Consider the following 8,891-nt stretch of genomic DNA (forward strand, 5'->3'; position numbering starts at 1 on the left):
AGACGTTTAACAATCAATCCCTCTTCCCAAAGAACTCTGGAAATTGTAGCTCTGATGGGCTATCTGTCATCCATGATGCCATCCGGTTTATGCCACAAGATCTCTGATAGTGTGGCTTAACCCATATAATTAATGCAGGAAGGGGAAAGAAAAAGCAGCTGTGTGGATAGATAGTACCGAAGCAGCAGTGGAAATAATAGTGTTGAACAGAACTGGAAAATGTACCTGCTGAAATTCCCCCATCTGCAGAATGACTAAAAGCAACCTTATACTGTTAGAAGATAGCAGCTCTAGAAAGAAGATACCTTGCCTGTTAGTGGACTGGATTCTGAAGCAATTAGATCCTCTTGTCTATTTGGGTCACAGTGTTATTCTACTAAGTTTTACTCAGAGTAGACCTATTGAAATTAATGGACTTAGTCATGTTCATGAATTTTAATGGTTCTGCTTTAAGTAAAACTTAATTGGATACCATCCACAACAACCAATTACTGCACAAGTTGGAGGGGAAATCAGATTTTTTTTGCTTGGAACGGCTCCAATTGCCATAAGGCACGCACTGATAAGGATTATTATGCTAGAAGAAATAACAGGAAGAAGAGGGCATGGTGCAAGGTTTAAAGGTATCTGCTCCATCAACCCACCCAGTATCCACAGATGGGGACACTTATCATAGAATCAAAGAATTGTAGCTGGAGAGAAAATGGGACAAATTCACCAACTACAGCCATACAAGTACTGTTTTGGTTACTCCATACATGCTGTGTACTGGTTACAGCATCAAACCAGGACTAGGGAGACCCAGGTTCAAATCCCCAGTCAGCTATGAAGTTCACTGACTGACCTTGGGCCAGAATTATCTCTCGACTTAACCTACTTTATCTCTCAACTAAGTATTATCTCTCAACCTGAGCTACCTGATGTGAAGATAAAATGGAGACTGCCTTGAGCTCCTTGGAGGAATGTAACAAGTTTACATCCATGTGGCTTGAACATAATCCTAGTTTTGATAGAAAAGTTAAGCAGCCTAGCGGTTCTAACGCAAGTGGGTCACAAATCTGGCCTGGACAATAAAGGAAACTAGAGATTGTAAGATGCAAGAAACAGTGCATTTATTGGCAGATTATGGAGGTATACAGCAGGAATGGAGAAACTCAGGCCCAGCGGGGGAATTTGTGGCCATCTAGGCCTCTGTCTCCTCAGGCCATGCCACCTCTCACTAGCCTCTTCCAATACTTTTACCTGCCGTAATGTGTTCTTGAACTATGATAACACCTTTACCTGTCTGGATAGAGAATGGAGGTGTGTGTGTGTGTGTGTAGCATTCTGACTTTTGTGTCACTTAGACTGTACAGTTAGGTCTGCTGCCTGTCACCCCACCTACCACTGATGTGGTCCCAAGAAGTTTGCCTATGAGAGAATGCGGCCCTGAAAAGAATTCCCCACTCTTGGTGTTTGCCCCTCTCCTTCCCTGACAGACCTGACACTCTGCTGATCCTAGGTTGGTCAGATGGGCTTACCAGAAACACAAAAGCAAATAAATGTGAAGTAAAGACGATTGAGGGGAAATCAACCCAGAACCACAGGCAGAGAATTGTGAGTCATCTGGATGCAGCCGGGCAATAAAGCAGGAATGTTTCTGAGAGCAGCAAGAGGTTGAAGGCAATTCCTGCAAACCAGCAGGAGGCCCAAGTACTGTGACGATGCGAACACGGCGCTCTGGCAATAAAATCCAGAACTTAAAGCCACTGAGACCAGCCTGATAACATTCCTGCAGGATTCTGATCAAGCAGTTGCATAGCGGCACAATCTCAGCAGAAGAGCATGGCTAGAAGTCTTCCTGCAAAACTACCCGGCCCATTCTAATGAATCCAGAGAGTAAACTCTGACAGCAGGAGCTTCGTTCTAAACTACGTGGCCCTGTCAGAATTATAGAAACAGTTTGCTCTGCAAGTGTGCGGAAGTAAGCCTCAGATTGGCTCTGAGCGCTGAATAGCAATCACCTATTGAGATAAGCTGAGATGCCTTGTAATATTTTTTTAAAACCCCTTTAGTTCCCCTGAGCCTGTCTCCAGGAAAGCTAATCTAAGAAGCAGCAAGAGGCAAAGCAAAGCTCAGGCCTGAGCACCAGGGGAAGCCAGAAATTATGGGAACCTGCCCCTGGAACAGAAATGGCTGCTGATAATTTAAAACATTGCTGCCTTAACCTCAAAGCTCCAGAGCCAGTGACTGGCCTTCCTCACAGAGGATATGCTTGTGCTTTACATACTTACCTATGTAGGCCCATTGGACTCAATGGAGACTATTGATGAGAAAACATGCACAAGGATGTGCTGTAAGTATATTAGCAAGGCCGGGGCCATCTTGAATGTCAGGTTCCAACTAGCCTGCTAAATTTACATCAGCAAGGGGGTCCAGAACCTTCAACCCAAGGGCCTCATTCCCTTCTGGACAATTTTCCAAGGGCCACATGATAATGGTAGGCAGGGCCAGAGGCCAAACTGGGCAGAGCTAGTGGCTAGTTCCTACTCTCTCTCTCAAACACACACACACACACACACACACACACACACACTTTTTGACCTCCATTTGGAGAAGCAAGAGGCATGAAGGACACACTCCATCCAGGCAAAAATGCTCGAGAAGGTTCTATTGGTACAGTGCTTGGGGAAGAGGTTTGTTAGAAAATGCCCCATGCTAATTTCCAAGGCTCACTCTGCTCAGGAAAGCTGCCTAGGGAAGATGGTGACAGTTTACTTAAACGTGGTTTCTGGACTGTTGTCGCTCCTAGCTTGCTGGAAATGGTTCTATCGCAATCCCAAGCATCCTGTTTCTGGGGCTCCTCACCTCAGCTTGCGCTTTCTGTACCATGTCAGGACAACGAGTCCCACTGGCTTTCTGGGCACCTCTCCCCCAAGGGCACTTGGGAAAACAGCAGAGGGAAAACTGTTTATTTTATAAACAAAAGCAAAGCAGGCACTTTCCTATTATTGCAAGGTTAATGCTTGCCAGACATCCGCCCTGAGGGAAGCAGGCAGGGGCAAGTCTTAGAACTCTTGTTATTGCGGTTGTGCCGCCTCCTGGGGTTGGTTTGGTAATCACTGTTGCATCCCATGTGAGGGTCATCACACTTCTGCACTTTTCCTGCTGCAGCTGGCACCCCCATTTTTCCAGTAGTAAGAGCGTTGATGAAGAGCACACATTTCACCATTAGGCCTACCAAGCCTCTCTAGAGTTGTACCCCTAGCGACGCTGCTCCACCCAAAAGCTCCCACAGGTAACAAAGCACATGTGTGTAAGGCCAACTGCTGACTGTCTTCTGTTACCAAGGGGGAATTGTACACCCTACTTTCAACTCAACGAGACAGTATAACCGGATGATGGCATAGCGTATCAGCCAAGATACCTTTATCCATGACAAAAAGTGCTTTTAATGTGGGAGCCAACACAAGAGAACATATAATAACAACTCCAGCATGACAACAGAACAGCAGACAGGTGAGCAAGCAAGCAGTGTGGGTAGCAGGCAGCTCAGGCAAGCCGTTTAAAGGAAGGTGAGAGGCACTTGCTTGGCAAACTACTCTCTGGAACGCCTGCCCACCTCCACCAAATATCACTGGAGTGGTGATTAAAGGAGAGTAGGTGAGCTGTGAGGCAGGAGGTATAGTTTGGGGCGAGCTGTGAGGGGAGGAGAAGGGGTTTGGTGCAAGCTAAGGGAAGGGGTGGGGTGAGCAGGGAAGGTAGGCTTGGGAAAGCTGTGAGGAAATAGGATAGGTGTTGTTATAAGAAAAAAAACCTGCCCCTTTTCCCTTATGGGGTATCCAAGAGCCCATATAGAGTCCTTAAGTGGGTCCCCTTTTGGTAGGAGGAAAGCTGCTAGTAAGCCTGATCTTTATTAAGCTGTTGCAACAGGGTCCCCACCCACCACAGGAGGAGAACCCTGAACAATGGTGCGCAAGCCCTTATATAGACTTTTGAAATTGCCCGCCCTATAGCCCAAGACCACCCCCCTAAAACATCATACATACATCACAGCAGAAATCCGGTCTGCCAGGATACCTGATAATGGTCACTGATTGCATTACCTGGGCAGTCTGGCCATTCTTTGGTGATGGTTAATACTTTAGTTTCTGAATCCAGGTCACAGGCTCACCCTATTCATAAACAAGACAGGATTTGTAAGCGAAAGACAATGGGGAGGATTTCCCATTTCCTTCCTCCTTGCAGAGAAATATATGAGGTCAATTTGGGAGAGTCAAAATGACTTCAGGATTGCTCTCCTGTACCACTTCAGACACGTGGCTTATGTAATTATGTATGTGTTTGCCTTGTACATTTATGAACATTTAATTTATATTTGAGACCATAGAATTCTTATAACAGTGTGGTGTAGTGAAGTGTAAGGGAACTTGGGTTGGAGTGAGCAAGGAAGGCAACCCATAGCCTTACATATCCATGATGAGTGGAACTTTGTAGCAGTGCTGCAAGTATCTCAAGTCATCCATGTTTTATAGATTACCAGTGGTTGATACCCTATTGTTTCTACATAGCTGGGGAACCATAGAACATTGGATACACCACAGTCTAACATGTGAAGTAGCCTTGTTTCACCAAGAGAAACAAAACAACAACAACACTCTTGGACATGATCACACATACAGAGTGTGCAGGGCCAGCTCCAGTTCTGAACAGGCCCTGGGCAAAATACTCTCCAGTGGGCCCCCTCCTTTGTCAGTGGGGTTACCTGGGGGCGGTGGGTAGCTGTGGTAGTGCTATGAACAGTGCCAGAAGACTGGCTCTATTGACCATTTCAATGTCTCATAATGCCCCAGAGTGATTCTACAATTGGGGCATTGGAGGAAATTGAAATGGCAACTAGATAAACCACCTGGTATTGCTCAAAGTGCTGGGACAGAAAAATATGTTTAAGGGGTCCCAAAGCAAGCATAGGTGATGTGCTTTGCCACTGTGCTGGTACCCTGGCATTTGCCTAATGATTGGCTACAACCTAATGCATATGCACAGTGTTCAAAACTCCCATTGTTCTGGGCACATTTTGTGACAGGGAATTTCATTAGCACGAGCAGTTTCTGAGCTCTGGACGCAGTACTACATCTAAGTTTTCAGATTAAAACTGCAGAGTGGAAGGAAAAGAGGACCTTTTTCTACCTCCCCACTTCCAGCTATTCTTTGAAGACTGGAGAAGAGACGCTCTTAAGAATATTAGGGGGGTGGGCAGGGGAAAGACTAGACCATGTGAAAAATGAACATATTTAGCTGCAGTTCATTCATTGTCAGCTTTGTATTTGTGTTATTAAAAAAAAGCGCACCTAGACATTCTGTTGTTGCGCCCAAAACCTAGGTTTAAGGTGCCGTATAGCTCCTAGCTTTCATATCTCAGTTTCTAACACTGCATATGTGGATGCTCAGCAGATGGTCAGTGGAATGGCACCGTGTAATAACTGGTGTGTATCTGCCCAGAATGGACAAGTCCTAAGGGAAATGTGGTTGTCTGGGGCTGGAGTCCAACATTAATGGAAGGCAGTGTAGCAGGAACCCCCCCACCCCAATCATTCTGTTTGCACAAACTTCACACACACTCACACTCACACACTACATACGCCACATTTCTGTTATAAATTCATAGAAAATCAACCATACATCGGATTTGCACTGTTCCATTTTATTTTACTCCATGTGACAAGGACTATCAAAGGGGGGTGGCTTGGTTCTGGTCAGCCATAATCCCTTCAGCATACCAGCACATCCACAGGAGCCCTGCCCAGTTGCTATGTCAGCCCTGATAATCCCAGACAGAAGACAATCAAAATGACAAAGAACTTGCATATGTTAGTGGATTCAGCATGGACTGAATCAAAGGACAATGATCAGATCTTCCCTTTGGGGGCAGGAAACTGCAAACTCCCCTTTGTCTCCTGGAAGTGACTCATGGGCAGGGGGAAAGCCAGGTGACAGGACACTCAGGTTACCACCACAAGTCCTCCCTCAACCCCTCCTTTCTGTAATGTATGCATGATGTCAACCCCTCCTTTCTGTAATGTATGTATGATGTTTCTGGGGGTGGGCTTGAACTGGAGGAGGGGAATTTCAAAAGTTTTTATAAGGTCTTGCAGACCATCTTTCTGGGTCTTTCCTCTCACCTGCAAGTGAGGGGAGCACCCTGTCGCGACAGTCTTTCTTCAATAAAGACCAAGCCTACAGGCTGCTGATTTGCTTCAATTTACTCTGGTTGGTGTCTTTGCTTTTTGTCCAAGGGAGCCCTCAGATTTTTCCGTTAACAGTAGAACGCAATATAATCAGAGCTTTTCAAGGCAGGCTTAGGCAAGCTCAGATGTGTTAACCTCATGTTCCTTGCTGCTGCCTCCTAAGTCTGTTACTCTTTGAAAGTTCACACATGCTCTTTCCTTTTTTAAAAGAAGCAAAACAGAAAACACCAACCACCAAAAAATGGAGGGATGGCGTCATTTCCTTTCCAGCTGTAATAATAACACAGCCGAAGAGGATGGGGAAATCAGGAGGGGAGCTGCATGCAGCATTTACTTTGCTACCCCTTTGAATTGCTGGTGTGGAGCAATCACAAGATACTGGAAGCTGCCGGGAGCCGAGGCAGTTAATGATTTTCCTACCTCTAGAGAGCAAGGCCCGGAGCAAGATCTGAATGTTATTTGATTTCTGTTTAACCTTGGAAGAGCAGACAGTAATTGTTGTTCTAAAAAGAAAAGCTTTCTGTGCAATTCTGATGAAGTCCTCATACAGATATCAAGCAAAGTATTTAGAAGAGGTTCTGTTTTGGACAATGGTCATCTGGGCAGCATTGGGAGGGTATTGCACCCCACTCCCCACTATTCTGCATCAAAAAAAGCTTGATTTCTTAGTAGCTGACTCTAATAGTCCTGTTCCTAACTGCAGTCAAGTAGGGAGAAAATTGCAAGCTACAGAGCAGGGAGCGCTCAGACTAATATCGTTGCACAATATTGCTTTTGCCATGTGCATGACAGCACAATGCCATTTGTGCCTCGGAGGCATGAAAAAGCTCAGTCCCAGCAGAGTGCAAACTAGCAGACTCCTTCTGTACACTCCCTGACTAGGTTAGTTGCCACTTTGGAAACCACGCTGGAGGGTAGCTGTGACGCCACTGGCAGGCGGATAAAATAGAGGTACTGTTGGTTGGGGCCATATCTGGCATTCTTAACAGTAGGTGTTAAATCTGCTTGGATGGAATTGTGCCCTCCCTAGAAAATCAGGTTCACAGTTTAGAGGAGTTTCTGGATGCTCGTGTAGTAGTGTTGGCTGGGAGTGCCTTTTACGAGCCTTGGTGTGCATGTTTGCTGCACCCTTTCCCCAAGAAGTTGGACCTGGTCATTTATGCCCTAGTGCAGCAGTGAAGAACCTCCAGACTACAGCCCACAGGTCTAATTAGTTCTGTGATGCCTTTTCCCCAAAACCACACCCACCTGCCCCTGGCATCACATGTAACATTAAGGGCGAGCAAGTAAAAACATGGCTGCAAAACACTTATAAATTGACTTCCAAGGGGATGACTCCCAGCACCCATCAGCTGATCAGAGCTCAGGGCCACCTGCTTTGAAGGAGCCAGTCCATTGGCCATACCCAGTTTCCCATTTCTACCCTAGTGGCTAGGGCTGAGAACCTGTGGCTCTCCAAATGTTGGATTACGACTTCCATCTGCCCTGATCATGTGGGAGTTAGAGTCTAACAACACCTGGAGTGCCAAAGATTTGACCTTGCCACTTCCAGGTTAGATTATGGCAATGGGGCTGCCTTTGAATACTTCAATCGGTTCAGAACCTGACTTGTGGGATGTTAACTGGAATAAGCAGATCAAAACATATAGTGCCACCCATATTGTATTACACTGCTTAACAATTCATTTCTGTGCTCAATTCAGTGATGGTTTTGATCTTCAGAGCTGTAATTGGCCTGAGACAGGGTCTCAAGCTTCACTTCCAGGCCTAGCCAACTCTGTAACCCACTTCTAAGGCCCTACTCCAGAGTCCCCTGCTATCTGAAGTACAGTGGGTGCATAGAAAGAACAGGGCCTTTTTTGTTGTGGCACCAAGATACTGGAACACATTGTAAGAGAAAGTCTGCCTGGATTTTTCTGATGGGCAGCTAAAACTGATGTATTATAGCAGGCGCTGACTTTTTGGACTAATTTTTAACTTGGCCACTTTGAAAACAGGTTTAAAACACATGTGTTTTTGTAAAATTGTGGCTTGACACCTTGGGTATTTTTATAGAAAAGTGGGCTACAAAATTTGGAGATGATAGATAGACCAATAGCCTTGTGTGGGGAAAATAGATGTGTCTATCAGCTGGGCACCTAGGTTCAAAACATGGGGCTTTGCACACTCTCCAGTGGAAGAGAGCCCCCAGCAAAGTTAAAACATGCTCATAGTTAACCAGTAGAATAGCATGGAATTTAGGTTGTTAAAGCCTTTTGCATATCCTGTTTCTTGGGCCTTAAAATGCTTGCCCGCTTTCCTCTACCCCTCTAGCAATGAACATGCCACACGCTGTTAGGTAAGTTTAAAAAGTTTTGCTTACTAAATCCAAAGGTCTGGTTCATGCATTACTCCATGTAGCAGCAAGGAGAACACAGGTAGAATACTCTTGGGTGCAAATACAGGTTATAGTTTCAAACATGCAGTCTTACTTTGGAACAAGTTCCTGGTTGGTTACACAGCTGGAAGAGGGTGAGAGACCCTCATGGAGGTAAGGGTGTGTGACCTAGCTCAGTCTAGGTCTCTGGTCTTAACCCCTTTGTGCACTATCTAGCACTTATGCATAGTTAAGTTTGACTGCAATTTCCCACAACCCTAACTGCATATTGTGTGAGCTAGGAAGTC

At 45.6% G+C, this 8,891-nt stretch overlaps 1 long non-coding RNA gene across 1 annotated transcript in view; it reads left to right on the forward strand.

Moving 5' to 3' along the window:
* Positions 1–8,679, forward strand: part of LOC308472042 — a 67,571-nt gene extending 58,892 nt beyond the window's left edge. The window contains exon 5 of the long non-coding RNA XR_013983261.1: positions 6,438–8,679. This is a non-coding gene — a long non-coding RNA (uncharacterized lncRNA). The remainder of the gene's footprint in view (positions 1–6,437) is intronic.
* Positions 8,680–8,891: the final 212 nt, after the last annotated feature.

This window comes from Podarcis pityusensis, assembly GCF_964106645.2.
Source record: "Podarcis pityusensis genome assembly, chromosome: 2".
Classification (NCBI taxonomy): Eukaryota; Metazoa; Chordata; class Lepidosauria; order Squamata; family Lacertidae; genus Podarcis; species Podarcis pityusensis.